Below are 16,474 nucleotides of genomic sequence, written 5' to 3'. Positions count from 1 at the left end.
CTGCAAGGTTCGCAGGAGAGCTTCTGTAAAGTTTGGAAGGTAGGAGACGAGGTACTGGCAGAAGTAAAGCTGTGAGTACCGGGCGTGAGTCGTGCTTCGGTAGCTCAGTTGGTAGAGCACTTGCCCGCGAAAGGCAAAGGTCCCGAGTTCGAGTCTCGGTCGGGCACACAGTTTTAATCTGCCAGGAAGTTTCATATCAGCGCACACTCCGCTGCAGAGTGAAAATCTCATTCTGGAAACATCCCCCAGGCTGTGGTTAAGCCATGTCTCCGCAGTATCCCTTCTTTCAGGAGTGCTAGTTCTGCAAGGTTCGCAGGAGAGCTTCTGTAAAGTTTGGAAGGTAGGAGACGAGGTACTGGCAGAAGTAAAGCTGTGAGTACCGGGCGTGAGTCGTGCTTCGGTAGCTCAGTTGGTAGAGCACTTGCCCGCGAAAGGCAAAGGTCCCGAGTTCGAGTCTCGGTCGGGAACACAGTTTTAATCTGCCAGGAAGTTTCATATCAGCGCACACTCCGCTGCAGAGTGAAAATCTCATTCTGAAGATAATTGTCATTTGTTATATTACTGTATTTATAAAAAATTACTCACTAGAAACGAGTAGAACATCTCGCGCAAAAGCCAAAGGGGTTCTCAAGAGATCACGTATTTCTCGTCTGCTGACCATGCGTGAAAATAAAAAACAAGCAGAAAGCCGGCTCGAAATGCTACGTTCTGCGCATGAGCGCGGATCCACAGCAGAATAGATAGGTTCCTACTTCTACTGGCGTCTGCTGAAATCGCAGCTTGACCCATTCTGCCGCTAGGTGGCAGGCCGTCTACATCTGACTTGTACGTGTTAGGTGTCTCGAGTAATACTGGCTTTACAAAGAAGGAACAGAAGGGGGTAATCAGAGATTTCCAAAGGAATCATGCTGGCAAACGCGTTGAGTGGTTTAGGAAAACGACAGGAATTCCAAATCCGCATGAGAAATGCAAAACCAATTTTTTTTTCTGGTACTAATGTGACTTTCACCTAAGGAAATGATTTGTAAAAGTGAAAAACGAAATCCAAGTTGTACCTTTACTAGGATCCTTCAAACAGCACTCCCACTTGTAACTGGCTGAAGGAACCGATTATCAACGTGGGGTATGGCAAGCCCGTACCTGATTGAAATGACGGTGTGTATACACGATCCATATAAATATCACGTTTCCAACAATATGCCTCGACAATGTTACCGAGCAACATTACTAGCCACATCGTCCGCAATAATGCTGGTCACAGTTGCCCGGTAATACGTTTCTGCCCAGAACTCTCTACACGAGTCATAGTACGGCCGCAAAATGAACGAAAACGTAATGAATGCGGGTCTCCTGCTTTTTCGTTCCACAGTGAGGAAAGTTGGTGGAAAAAGAGAAAACATTATTTGTGGATGCGTTCTTTTTTAAGTAAGGGCATTGCTTCCGAAACTTTTAACTCTTATACTGGTGCTTCTCTAGAATGTCGAAACACAATTTTAATGTATCGTAAAAACAACTGGTCAGAGAACCGGCAAGATCAATAGCAATATGAGAGACAGTGGCCGACCGGAGTGGCCGAGCGGTTCTAGGCGCTACAGTCTGGAACCGCGCGACCGCTACGGTCGCAGGTTCGAATCCTGCCTCGGGCACGGATGTGTGTGATGTCCTTAGGTTCGTTAGGTTTAAGTATCTCTAAGTTCTAGGGGACTGATGACCTCAGCAGTTAAGTCCCATAGTGCTCAGGGCCATTTGAACCATTTGAGAGACAGTGTGTCATTCACAAGATTGGTAATCATCCTATAGGTTTGGCAACTGGTCATCCACATAAGAATTGAAGTACTTCTTTAAAGTTTATTTCTCACAGATGTTCCTATTAGTTCAAGAACTTTGCAGTAGAAGGACTCGTAGAATTCATTTACGTAAGTTTGAAACAACAGTCCATCGTATACGTTAATATTTTATTGTATTTCCCAGTGCAGTAAGAGAACTATGGTTTTCATAATTTCAGTACATCTAATATCGAGGTATTCGACTTGGAAAATAATGTATACATAGGCCTTCATAAAAAAAAGAAAAATAGAATTCGAAAGCTGTTATCCGTGAGAAGCCTATGGAAACACACGGAACGAAGGTTGAAAAGTCTAACAGTCTGACAAACGATGTGGAATACAGTTATGGCTCACAGCTGCAGAATTTGGTTGTTGGTTGGTTGATTAGAGGGATGGGACCAGAAAGCTAAGTCATCTGTCCCAGCACATCTGAGAGGGAAAGGGAAGGAAGTCGGCCGTGCCGTTTCAAAGAAACCGTCCCGGCATTTACCTGAAGCGATTTAGGAAAATTATTGAAAACCCAAACCAGGATGGTTTGACGCAGGTTTGAACCATCGTCCTCGCGAACGCGCGTCAAGTATGCTAACCACTGCGCCATCTCGCGCCGTAGCTGCAGGTCACATTCCAACGCGACGGTACAGCTAGAATATTTGCGTACGCCTTGCCCCGTTGTTCTTCGTCTTACGGTTCCTTTTTAGCACTGTGCTCATGCAGTGGTTGCAGTGAGCTTGCTTTGCTTATCTCTGCAATTGTATTTTCATTTCAGCTCCTATTACACGCCTGTCTTGAAAGAATATTAAAGCATGGCATCTTACACGAACCACCACTTATACTTTTACTATTCCTATGAACCGTTATTGCCTCAGATTTTGCATGAGTTGAAAGTTTTCGAAATTTTTTGCTAACTTCATCACGTATTTTTGTTCGTTCGTTGGCAACAGCGTACCAATTGGAGTCTTCGTGTATGTTACGTTCTATCTCGCATTGCTATGGCTGTTGATGTATCGCTTTCCTAGAACTGATGGTCCTCTCTTTGTCCACTTCTCCATTCTTGTTGACAAAAAACAAATTGCGTGCGTCTATGAACTCGCGCCATCTTTCTTACTGAAGCGAAGTCACGTTGTTTCGAAGGAGGCCACAAGGCAATCGGATTTTTGGCAACTTTTATATTTATGGTTGGTATATTTCAGAACTCAAATAACAAAGCAGTTCTATGCAACTCTGGAAAATTCTCTAGAAACTCCCATTTGAAGTGGACTATTTGTAGAAAGGTAGTGAGACTTTATGGTAAGACGCTCGTGTGCCAGGTTGGGGTCATATGTTCGATTCGCGGCAGATGCAATTTTTAACAAAGCTGCACGTTCGATGAGCACATCCGTGAAGCGTAAAATACAGGGTTATTACAAATGATTGAAGCGATTTCACAGCTCTACAATAACTTTATTGTTTGAGATATTTTCACAATGCTTTGCACACACATACAAAAACTCAAAAAGTTTTTTAGGCATTCACAAATGTTCGATATGTGCCCCTTTAGTGATTTGGCAGACATCAAGCCGATAATCAAGTTCCTCCTACACTCGGCGCAGCATGTCCCCATCAATGAGTTCGAAAGCATCGTTGATGCGAGCTCGCAGTTCTGGCACGTTTCTTGGTAGAGGTGGTTTAAACACTGAATCTTTCACATAACCCCACAGAGAGAAATCGCATGGGGTTAAGTCAGGAGAGCGTGGAAGCCATGACATGAATTGCTGATCATGATCTCCACCACGACCGATCCATCGGTTTTCCAATCTACTGTTTAAGAAATGCTGAACATCATGATGGAAGTGCGGTGGAGCACAATCCTGTTGAAAGATGAAGTCGGCGCTGTCGGTCTCCAGTTGTGGCATGAGCCAATTTTCCGCGGGCTACGCGTGAAACTTGCCCGCACGCGTTCAACCGTTTCTTCGCTCACTGCAGGCCGACCCGTTGATTTCCCCTTACAGAGGCATCCAGAAGCTTTAAACTGCGCTTCCATCGCCGAATGTAGTTAGCAGTTGGTGGATCTTTGTTGAACTTCGTCCTGAAGTGTCGTTGCACTGTTATGACTGACTGATGCGAGTGCATTTCAAGCACGACATACGCTTTCTCGGGTCCTGCCGCCATTTTGTCTCACTGCGCTCTCAAGCGCTCTGACGGCAGAAACCTGAAGTGCGGCTTCAGCCGAACAAAACTTTATGAGTTTTTCTACGTATCTGTAGTGTGTCGTGACCATATGTCAATGAATGGAGCTACAGTGAATTTATGAAATCGCTTCAATCATTTGTAATAGCCCTGTACATGAAGATTGAAAAAATCGTTAGGGTCCGAGACTGGTAATCGCTGGTTCCAGTCTCGTTTCGGTCATACTTTTCTCGTTTCTTCCTTTTCATTTCGAATACTTACTTCATTTAAATATAAAATTCATCAGAAATATGCTAATTAACACATACAATTGTCATTTTTATGAAAAATGCATGTCATCTTATTTCTAATTACATATCGCAAACAAAAATCCAGTTTTTATTGCAAATATAAATTCTTCATTACGAAGATTTCACAGGAGATTTTAATATGGGAACAACGGTAACGGCATCTGTATTGGGGCCACACGTTGCCATAAAATACGTCATGTATAAACGCGCCAGGGAACAGAACTCCTGCCTCGGGCATGGATGTGTGTGATGTCCTTAGGTTAGTTAGGTTTAAGTAGTTCTACGTTCTAGGGGACTGGTGACCTCAGATGTTAAATCCCATAGTGCTCAGAGCCATTTGAACCATTTGAACGGAACTCCAGAATGGCCATTCTTGCAAAGAATAGTGGCATCAAAATGACTCTGTTGACGACAGCGTTCCTTAACTAAATTAGCCGTCTCTTCACTGAGAGGAGAATGTTCTATTGAAGATTATGTGCAGTATAGCTACTGAAGACACGAATATTCATAAATTCAATAGAATAACGCGTGACCACGAGGTCAAAAGTAGTGTGCGAGAATAATTACTGGAGTACTGAATTTCTTTTGATGCAAGGTAGTGCTCACACATGGGATTGATATAGTTTCGGTTTGTTTTTTCTCGGAAATGGCTTCATCTACAACTGAAATACCTGAAACCGTGTCCTACAACACCAATCTTACATTTAATCTAAACTTGTTTCTAGTTTCAGAGCAAAATGGATTTTGCGAGATGTGTGACAATTATTTCAGAGCAACTGAATTTTCATGCGTCCACATTGTTGAAAGAAAAGATTATTTTATGTCTGATTGATCACGTCAATAATTTTACCAGCAAGGAAATTGTTTACAACAGTTTTTTTTTCATTTCAACAATCAAAAATTTCGTCAAATGCGCGCAGTTCTTCTAAATATTCAAACACATTATTGTATCCTTTTGTAAGCGACCTCATTCTTAGAATAATTATTTACATAAATGCTAGTTGGACATATCCCATCTGCACAGGTACATTTACATGGCTGCTCCCCCTTAAATAGTTCCGAACAGATATTCCTGGTACATCATATTTGTGACTTTTATCACACAATTTCAGGTGTTTCTGTCTCATTTTACGTTGCTTTTGATTGCACTGCGGGGGATTTGACAGTCTTTTACTAAAGGTTCCTGTCTCCCTGGCTTCCGTGAATCTTTTAATCACATTCCAACAATATTCCTTATTATTGTAATCCACTTATTAGTATTATTAGTTTGTCACGATGTACAAGTTTCGACAAATTTTGGAACCTTTTAATAAGCCTTCTTAATACATCACAGTGATTTCCGTAGGAGTAATACTGGGGCTGTAAATATTGCACGGGTATACAAATTTTCTTTTTCTGCTTGCATAATATTTCAGTCCTTTCTATCATCCATGGAGTTTTGCTTCAATTTTTAATGGAATTTTTGGACTATGTTCTTCATCTGCTGAAACAATTTTATCAAGAAAAATGCTTAACTTGAAATTAGCTTGGCTCTCGTTACATATCTCGTCCCTTTCTGCCTGGCCACATTAAATGTGAAGAAAATGTAGCTCTATTTTTAACGGGAGGTTTGTGTACTAAAGCGGTTGTAATTAGTACTGCGATTTTGTTGATGCAAGTTGGAAAATTTATTGGAAACATCCAAAAAGGTATCTAATTACCATGTGATGACAACGAATGTGAGCCTGTTAGATAAACTGGTTTTTATATCACTAGTTGTGAAAACAGCAATCACAAATGACATGAATGTTGCAGGAAGTGCAGTATCAAATTAACTCTGCAATTCATCGCACCGTAGGTAGAGCGATAGTAATTATGTATACGGTGAAGATTCCACCTGAGTAGGTCCTCGTAAAATGAAAAATTTCTCAGATCAGTGCACCACTCCCCCCCCCTCCCCCCCTTCCCCTCTTTCCCAAAAAAATCACATTCTGTGACTGTTTGTTCATTTATACAATTTCTCAGACTCCCCTTTGTCGTCATAGAATCACCACTTTTCGCTCTTGTGGCTACGACGGAATACAACGGAAATTATCCTGCAACCAGTTTATGAGTGTCCTACATTTCCTGGGCTGCTCAGCCTAACCTCTTCCCTTACGGCAGCTGTCAGCAATATATCACAGCCCTGTTATTATTGGTGGTTGTTAAGTGATTATAAAGCAAGTAGTTCAAACATGCCTTGAGACACGTCCGGAGTACATATTTATAGCCTAAGGTACACGATTCTTTTTTCCGTTTTTGTCTGGAGAAGGTCTGCACCCGCTGTGTGGGCGGCGTGCCGCCGTGGAGACAACAGGTAGTCGCCAGGTAATTGCTTTTTATTGACAAGTAGCGGTAGGTGTAAATTGCTTAGGTCTTTCCAGTAAATGATACATGGCCATCCAGTATGTAAATAGGAAGCACGGCACAAAGGAAACGTTTATACCTACGTAGATAGTTGGGTGTTAACTGCTTCTGTATTTTATTGTGTTTTACAGCCCACCGTTTCCGGCAGTCTCACAATAATTACGCTATCAAGGTCATAATCCAAGATCTTTAGATTACACAGTTAGCATATAAAGGATTTTCTTAAATCATATTATGATTAAAAAATTCACTGAGTCAAACAGCAGACAAAAGGAATTAGCACATTCATACTGCCGTGTTTCGGTGCGCTAAATCGTTATTTCAGCACTCGATTCAGACACCTGTGTCACACTAAGATAGAAAATGTAATGTATCATAACAAACTTTCATAAATATCAGCGGATAAATGAAAACACCAGTCTTCTCTCCCTCTTTGCTGATATTTTTACAGATTTTTGAGACTCGCATGTAAGAACGGGAAGGGCATTTGCTTATCTTGACTTTACCAATTTCTTATCATTACGTTTCGAGGTTCATATGACATTTAAGTCGGCACAATTGAACTAGTAAAAATTAGCTGATAATGACTGACCTTGTATTGAAAATAACAATCAATGCAAAGGGCTACACAATATGTGGAGAATTTGCACTAGTTGCAAAGAATGACACATGATCACACACATCACAGTGATAACGAAGATTTGTACCAGGGAGAAAAAGAAAGATAAAATCCTTAGAAGCAGGAAGCGATAAGGAGAAGCAACAAGGAATTCATTCTCGAAGAATGCGTAAATACCGATGAAACCGCATTTGACACAATTCTTCCGGAGAGTGTCATTTGTTCTGGTCATTGCTACTGCTGGGGTATTAATACAATCTATAGCCACACACTCGTATATAAGGGACAGTCAAATGAAAGCAGGCAGATGGAACATGGGGGGGGCGCCCACATACTGCCAAGTTTGTTTCGACTGCTCATCAGAAGTTTCGCTGGGAAGCACTTATCCATCTTCCATACAGTCCCGATCTTTCACCTTGGATTTTCATATTTTTGGAACCCTGAAGAAAGATATTCGTGGCCGTCGATATGCTTCCACACGAATCATGGTTTCTAGAAATTTGAAATTTATGGTAAGTTCCTATGGGACCAAACTACTAAGATCATCGGTCCCAAGGTTGACACACTGTTTAACCTAACTTAAACTAAATTACGCTACGGACAACACACACGCACCCATGCCCAAGGCAGGACTCGAACCTCCGACGGGGGCAGTCGCGCGAACCATGGCAAGACGCCCTGGTGGTTCCTAGACAACCGCAAACAATCTTCCCTGAAGGCATTGACCGTATTATCTCACAGTGGGATAATTGCATTAACAGTTATGATGATTGCTTTTGAAACAATGAACAGTTTACTTACTTTTTCCCATTTGTCTCATTTTCATTTGACTGCTGCTACACATATGTTCTATGTTGACCGTTGTCTCTCGTGGTCACACTAATACACAAGATGCGAAATAGAAGTAGTCTGCTGAATTATAGACCCGCATCATGGACATGGATTTCTAATACGATTTTACAACCTGTACTATTTTCCATCATTACGAAATACCTCTAATAAACGACCTATTTATACACAACCAGCGCGGATTCAGAAAGTATCGTTCTTGTGAAACACAACTAGCGTTTTATTGAGAAGTTACGAGTGCTACCAGTAAGGGGTTTCAAGTTCATTCCATATTTCTAGATTTCCAAAAGGATTTTGACATTGTTCCTCACAAGCGGCTTCTGATCAAATTGTGTGTCAGTTGGCCTATTGGGTTCGTGATCTGCCGTCAGCAAAGTCACAGTTAATAGTAACTGGTAGGACATCATGTAGTGAAACCCACGGGATACCTTTGGCTCTCCCAGGAAGTGTTACAGGTTCTCTGCTGTTAATAATCTCTATAATCGAGTAGGAGACAATCTTGGCAGTCCTCTTAGATTGTGTGCAGATGATACTGTCGTTTACTTAATAAGATCAAAACAAACTTCAATACAAGATGTATGCATGGGGCGAAAAGGAAAGTCATCAGAAAATCAACAAAAACCTGCAAAATGATTTAGGGAATAAATCGCCATGGAGCGAAAAGTGGCAAATGTTCCTAAACGATAAAAGAGTGAGGTCCGCCGGATGAGTACTAAAAAAGTTTCGTCAAATGTCGGTAACGCTACGAATCAAACAAATTTAAAGGTTGTCGGTATAACCAAATATCTAGGTTTTACAGTTACAGACAACTGAAAACGAAAGCACTACACAGAAAATGTGGGGAAGGCGACCCAAAGACTGTGTTTTATTGAGAAACACTTAGAAAATGCAACAAACCTACTGAATAGAGTGACTACACTATGCTTGTTCGTCCTCTTCCGGAGTACTGCTGCTCGGTATGGGGTCCACGGAGGACATCGAAAAAAGTTCAAAGAAGAACGTTTCGTTTTGTATTACTGCAATTGGAGAGGGAGTGTAACGCATATGATGCATAAGTTGCGGTGAAAATCTTGGGCTAGATAGTTTCAAGAAATTTAAATCGTCAACTTTCATCTTCAAAATATTTTACTGACTCCCATCAACATAGGGAGAAAATACCATCTTAATAAAATAAGAGAAATCCACGAAAAGATTTAGTTGTTCATTTTTCCCACGTGCTCTTCGAGTTTGGAAAGGGAGAGACATACTCTGAACGTGGTTCTGTGAACGAGGTGCCAAGCACTTCAGTGTGAGTAAGAGTGACGATGTAGATGTAGATCATGTGGCTTTAAATACACTCCTGGAAATGGAAAAAAGAACACATTGACACCGGTGTGTCAGACCCACCATACTTGCTCCGGACACTGCGAGAGGGCTGTACAAGCAATGATCACACGCACGGCACAGCAGACACACCAGGAACCGCGGTGTTGGCCGTCGAATGGCGCTAGCTGCGCAGCATTTGTGCACCGCCGCCGTCAGTGTCAACAAGTTTGCCGTAGCATACGGAGCTCCATCGCAGTCTTTAACACTGGTAGCATGCCGCGACAGCGTGGACGTGAACCGTATGTGCAGTTGACGGACTTTGAGCGAGGGCGTATAGTGAGCATGCGGGAGGCCGGGTGGACGTACCGCCGAATTGCTCAACACGTGGGGCGTGAGGTCTCCACAGTACATCGATGTTGTCGCCAGTGGTCGGCGGAAGGTGCACGTGCCCGTCGACCTGAGACCGGACCGCAGCGACGCACGGATGCACGCCAAGACCGTAGGATCCTACGCAGTGCCGTAGGGGACCGCACCGCCACTTCCCAGCAAATTAGGGACACTGTTGCTCCTGGGGTATCGGCGAGAACCATTCGCAACCGTCTCCATGAAGCTGGGCTACGGTCCCGCACACCGTTAGGCTGTCTTCCGCTCACGCCCCAACATCGTGCAGCCCGCCTCCAGTGGTGTCGCGACAGGCGGGAATGGAGGGACGAATGGAGACGTGTCGTCTTCAGCGATGAGAGTCGCTTCTGCCTTGGTGCCAATGATGGTCGTATGCGTGTTTGGCGCCGTGCAGGTGAGCGCCACAATCAGGACTGCATACGACCGAGGCACACAGGGCCAACACCCGGCATCATGGTGTGGGGAGCGATCTCCTACACTGGCCGTACACCACTGGTGATCGTCGAGGGGACACTGAATAGTGCACGGTACATCCAAACCGTCATCGAACCCATCGTTCTACCATTCCTAGACCGGCAAGGGAACTTGCTGTTCCAACAGGACAATGCGCGTCCGCATGTATCCCGTGCCACCCAACGTGCTCTAGAAGGTGTAAGTCAACTACCCTGGCCAGCAAGATCTCCGGATCTGTCCCCCATTGAGCATGTTTGGGACTGGATGAAGCGTCGTCTCACGCGGTCTGCACGTCCAGCACGAACGCTGGTCCAACTGAAGCGCCAGGTGGAAATGGCATGGCAAGCCGTTCCACAGGACTACATCCAGCATCTCTACGATCGTCTGCATGGGAGAATAGCAGCCTGCATTGCTGCGAGAGGTGGATATACACTGTACTAGTGCCGACATTGTGCATGCTCTGTTGCCTGTGTCTATGTGCCTGTGGTTCTGTCAGTGTGATCATGTGATGTATCTGACCCCAGGAATGTGTCAATAAAGTTTCCCCTTCCTGGGACAATGAATTCACGGTGTCCTTATTTGAATTTCCAGGAGTGTATCATCAAGAGGACAGCGTGAACAGCTGAAGTCGGACTATTATCTGCTGACCGTGAATCGAGGAACGCTTGTTTTTTTTCCCCAGCAGTGTAATGGACCTAAACACTGCTCACCCTATATTTGAAAGTGCTTTAACTTCATCTTGCCAATCTTTTTTTTACTGTGGTAAGCATTTTCTCTGTTGTGTTTGGGCGGTCATTTAAACGTTGGGTAAATGTAGACGCCACAGGCGTCAACTTTTCACAACTCGGTTAAAAACTTTCCACAACCAAGACCGCATAAACACTTCTTTATTATCGACAACCAGTTACGACAGACTTTGCTGTCATCCAGAATGAGATTTTCATTCTGCAGCGGAGTGTGCGCTGATATGAAACTTCCTGGCAGATTAAAATGTGTGCCGGATCGAGACTCGAACTCGGGGACCTTTGCCTTTCGCGGGCGAGTGCTCTACCATTTGAGCTACCCACGAAGAATGCAAGACAGTAGTCTTTCGCCCTACTGTTCAATCTGCACATCAAAGAAGCAGTGATAGAATTAAAAGACAGATTCAGGAGTGGAATTAAAATTCAAGGTGAAAGGATATCAGTGATATGATTCGCTGATGACGTTGCTATGTAAAATATGACGTTTCAGTCTTCGATCGCTATTCTTTATTTTCAATTACCGGTTTCGGGCTAGCTGCCCACCTTCAGATCTGTTAGACAAAGTTAAAAATGTAATTAATAAGACAGATACAGTTAGTGATAGAAATATCTTGGTTTACAAAAAGAAATTTTGGAACGTATTAAATGCCAACATACCATATGTTGTAGTGACAGAGTAACTTGTCCGTACAGAACACACGGTTCACTGTCATAAGTAAAGTAAATTTCAATCTATTAAAACATTATATCGCAGTTTTTAAGAGTAACCTGATTGGTAACAGTAAAAAGTGCCCTCTACCTATAACAATTGTGCATCTGTTATTATTTCACCGTATATATTAATGGCGAATATTCTTTTCAATAAAACAATTTTTAAGGTAATAACATATGAATAATCTTTTTTGAGTGGACCATGAAACGAAAAATTTACATTAATTTAAAATTTCTTTATAAAGAAACATAAAATATAATTAAAATGTAGATATTCTTCCGAAAGTGTGCGTTTCGTCTTCTTTGTTTTGATTGGTGGTGGAGTGGATTTCCCTACGTCAGAACGTATACAACGCCCACGCCGAGTCCTCTTCCGCCGCGCTCAATTCACCTCGTCGCCAGTACGCTGAGGGCCGTTCCGCTGCAGCTGTTTCTTACTGGGGTGTGCTGTTGCACACAAGAGTAAGCCTAAAACAGGTCTTTAAAAATCTCATAATAATTCTTACAAGAAGACGTAGTGGAAATGACTAAAGTTTTAAACGAGCAGCATCAAAAAATTCAATTCATACTAGAAATAGAAAACAATGGGGCGATTAACTATTTAGATTTGACCGTCAGAAAGGAGGGAGGCAGGCACGTTTTCGGCGTCTATAGAAAAGACACTTGCTCCGACAACATCATAGTAGCGACGTCGCACCACCCGGCACAGCATAAAAGAGCGTACTTTCATGCAATGTGCAACAGAGCCCTCAGATTGCCACAAAAAAAGATGAGTTGCAGAAAGAGCTAGGTATTATTAAGCAAGTAGCAGCAGCTAACTGATACAGGACACAAGATGTTACACGTATGTTTAACAAGATCAAAAACAAATCCGCGGGCATCAGTAGCGATTCTAGGAAAATTAAAGTTAAGAATAAGTTTCTCACCCTGACATATAAAGGGCGTGTGTCGGAAAGAATTGCTAAATGCTTTCCAAAAAACATCGCAGTGGCATTTCAGAACGAAGGGCAAATGGCACATAGACTAAAACATAAACCAGCAACGACAAAACAAATGAAATACAATAATTCCGGAGTATATAAGATTAAATGTGCTGAATGTGACAGTTATTATACAGGACAAACAGGGCGGAATTTTGAAATTCGATACAGGGAACATTGCAGTCATAGCAATCAAACAGCATTTGGAACACATGTAAAAGAGAGTAGACATGAAGTGAGTAATATAAATGAACAAATGGAGGTGCTACATAAAGCTCCAAAAAGTCTCTATCTCAACGTGCTCGAAGAGATTGAAATATACGCACATCAAAGAAAAACCCCAAGCCTACTACTTAACGAGCAAAGTGATTTTATGCACAGGAATTACTATGAGATTTTTAAAGACCTGTTTTAGGTTTACTCTTGTATGCAACAGCACGCCCCAGTAAGAAACAGCTGCAGCGGAACGGCCCTCAGCGTACTGGCGGCGAAGAGGACTCGGCGTGGCGTTGCATACGTTCTGACGTAGGGAAATCCACTCCACCACCAATCGAAACAAAGAAGAGGAAACGCACATTTTCGAAAGAATATCTACATTTTAATTATATTTTACGTTTCTTTATAAAGAAATTTTAAATTAATGTAAATTTTTCGTTTCATGGTCCACTCAAAAAAGATTATTCATATGTTATTACCTTAAAAATTGTTTTATTGAAAAGAATATTCGCCATTAATATATACGGTGAAATAATAACAGATGCACAATTGTTATAGGTAGAGGGCACTTTTTACTGTTACCAATCAGGTTACTCTTAAAAACTGCGATATAATGTTTTAACAGATTGAAATTTACTTTACTTATGACAGTGAACCGTGTGTTCTGTACGGACAAGTTGCTCTGTAACTACAACATATGGTATGTTGGCACTTAATACGTCCAAAATTTCTTTTTGTAAACTAAGATATTACTATCACTAACTATGTCTGTCTTATTAATTACATTTTTAACTTTGTCTAACAGATCTGAAGATGGGCAGCTAGCCCGAAACCGCTAATTGAAACTAAAGAATAGCGATCGAAGACTGAAACGCCATATTTTATTTAATGAACGATCGCGGAATTCCCATTGAGACAATCATGTCTAGTGTTGATAGACGTTGCTATGCTTAGTGAAAAAGAATTTCATGATCTACTGAATGGAATGAACAAGTTAATGAGGACAGAATGTGGACTGAGAGTAAATCAAAGAAGACGAAAGTAATGAGAAGTAGCAGAAATGAGAATAGCGAGAAACAGGATTGATGGTCACGAAGTAGATGAAGTCAGAATTCTAATACCAAGGGAGCAAAATAACCAATGACAGACAGAGCAAGGAGCACAAGAAAGACAGGCCAGTGCGGGAAAAAAGGCCTTAATATGAGGAAGAAATTTCTGAGAATGCACGTTTGGAGCACAACATCGTATGGTAGTGAAACATGGACTGCGGAAATCCGGAACAGCAGAGAATCGATGCATTTGAGATGTGGTGCTACATACGAATGCTGGAAATGAGATGGGCTGATAAGGTAAGAAATGAGGAGGTTCTGCACGGAATCTGAGATGAAAGGAATATGTGGAAAACACTGACAAGGAAAGGAGAAGTGACAGGATGATATAACAACTTTTCAGACATTGGGGAATGACGTCCATCGTACTAGAGGCAGCTGTAGAGGGCAAAAACTGTAGAGGAAGACAGAGATTGGAATACATCGGGCAAATAGCTGAGGATGTAGGTTGCAAGTGCTACTCTGAGATTGCCACAGGAGAGGAATCCGTGGCGGGCCGCATCAAACCAGTCAGATGGCTGACAGCTCAAAAAAATCTTGTGCGCAGTAATTCCCCATTCGCCTCTGCTCCGCTTACATCCTTGCCGCATCACGATCCTCCACCATCACTAGCCGGTATCCAGTCTCGCTACAGGTAGTGGTTATCAGGTTTTGGCTCATCAGTGGATCTTTACATTTGGCCCCATGCTGTCCTTAACAGTAAAAAAACAGTCATGCGAAAAAGGCATCGTCTGTTATTTCGATTATTGTACACATCTAAAGTACGACATCGTTTCCGTCAGGCTGTGACATCAAACAAGAACTTTATGAAGCACTATTAGTTACTTTCGATCATAGACACATCATTAAGCGCACAATGGGTGTGGGTACATCAACCCTGTAAAAAGTACAAAACGCAAGTCACACGCCATGCACAATTATGCGTGTTATAAATAACAACCTTTTTAAAACTATGTAGACCTTTAGATTTATTGAGGTTGCATTGCCCACAAAGAAGAAACCAATCAAATTATCGTAAACATCAGTTGACAGTCGCGACGTTGAGCTCATTTAGGCTCCTTCTCAGAGCCAAGCCAGTGCCACTACTGTTCAGTTTACGTTTTACCATAGCTTATTTTAAATAACTTAAAATGGATTAAAATGGTATTCAACGGAGCAGGTGTTGTGACTCCACGAACGTCAGCAGGAGCGGGAGCAAGAGGGCAGCTGACGTTCGTGGAGACACAACGCTTGCTCCGTTCCTCGTCACCACCAACCATTACGGTGCAAATGTTTTTAACCCATTTTAAAGTATTTTAGCTAGACTGCTGTTTTTCTCCATGAGAAATGTTTTCAAAAACTACAATTTTAACAGTTCCAGAAGAAACTGACATTGGTGATGATCTTGCATCTGCACTAAATTTATGAAATTCATCTGCAGCTGTGGAATCTTTCTGACATTAGCTGCATTGGGTCTGAAGATATTGCGTATTGGTCACATATGAAAATTTATGCCGGACTGGAGCTAGCAGTCAGATCGAAGAAAAGTTGCGAGCTATGGGCTCGTACACAGTATGACATATGGAAGTTAGTGTTGGCCCTGAGAGCGTGCTCAGATAGTCAAAGTGGCGTCAGTTTGCCTTTGAGAGTGGATTGGCGCAGACCTCTTGTTTGCATCCTGTCCACAGAGTGGCAAGTGCACATAGTTTGTTTACTTCCTAGACGCAACTAGTACTCAAGTTTGTTGTCACAGAGACTCTATGGCTTACTCCATCTCAATCACGCACGACCGTGAGCCTTCGAAATCGAACTGTTTATCTTTGACCAAGTTCAGTTAGAACTATAGCACAGTGTCTGTATCCATCACAAGTAGCGTCATCTACGTGAAGGTAGTCAGTGATGCGATACGTAACGCTGTTGTGAGCAAATGTGCGAACATCAGTAGTTCAGATACTCTGATGGCCACATTGGGGCAGTTCCCACTGACCACATGGAACTAGGATTATGCACGCTATGAGTCTTTGAAATCCCATTCGACGTGCCACCGGACGTAGTCACAGTGGCTTTCCAAGCACACAGGATGGTCATTAGCCACATGACAGAAAAACAGAACATCTTCAAAATATACCCACTCCTCAATGGTGTACAACAACTAAAAGTTGAATTAACAAAAACATGCTGCCCTCTATAACCACAGACCCTCTCCCTCCATTATACAGGAAGACACTATCGACAATTATGCAGATAGAGGACTACTTGGAAGACAAGTAACTTGAGATGCACAACTGCAGAAATTTTACAATTGCCCAACACCATGCTAGAGTCGTCACAAATTAAAGGTGGTCGTCCATCGACTTCACAGGGAGACTGGGTGAGAGGATGGAACTAGGATTGTGAAGGACCCGTACATTCATTCGGACATAGACACTCGTGTCAACAAA

General features: G+C 42.4%; 1 non-coding gene across 1 annotated transcript; it reads left to right on the top strand.

The window, feature by feature from the left end:
• Positions 1-394: 394 nt before the first annotated feature.
• Positions 395-469, top strand: Trnas-cga. The gene has a single exon. It is a non-coding gene; the product is annotated as a tRNA-Ser (tRNA).
• Positions 470-16,474: the final 16,005 nt, after the last annotated feature.

This window comes from Schistocerca americana, chromosome 1 (genome assembly GCF_021461395.2).
Source record: "Schistocerca americana isolate TAMUIC-IGC-003095 chromosome 1, iqSchAmer2.1, whole genome shotgun sequence".
Lineage (NCBI taxonomy): Eukaryota > Metazoa > Arthropoda > Insecta > Orthoptera > Acrididae > Schistocerca > Schistocerca americana.
This window is presented reverse-complemented; position numbering and strand designations above follow the sequence as displayed.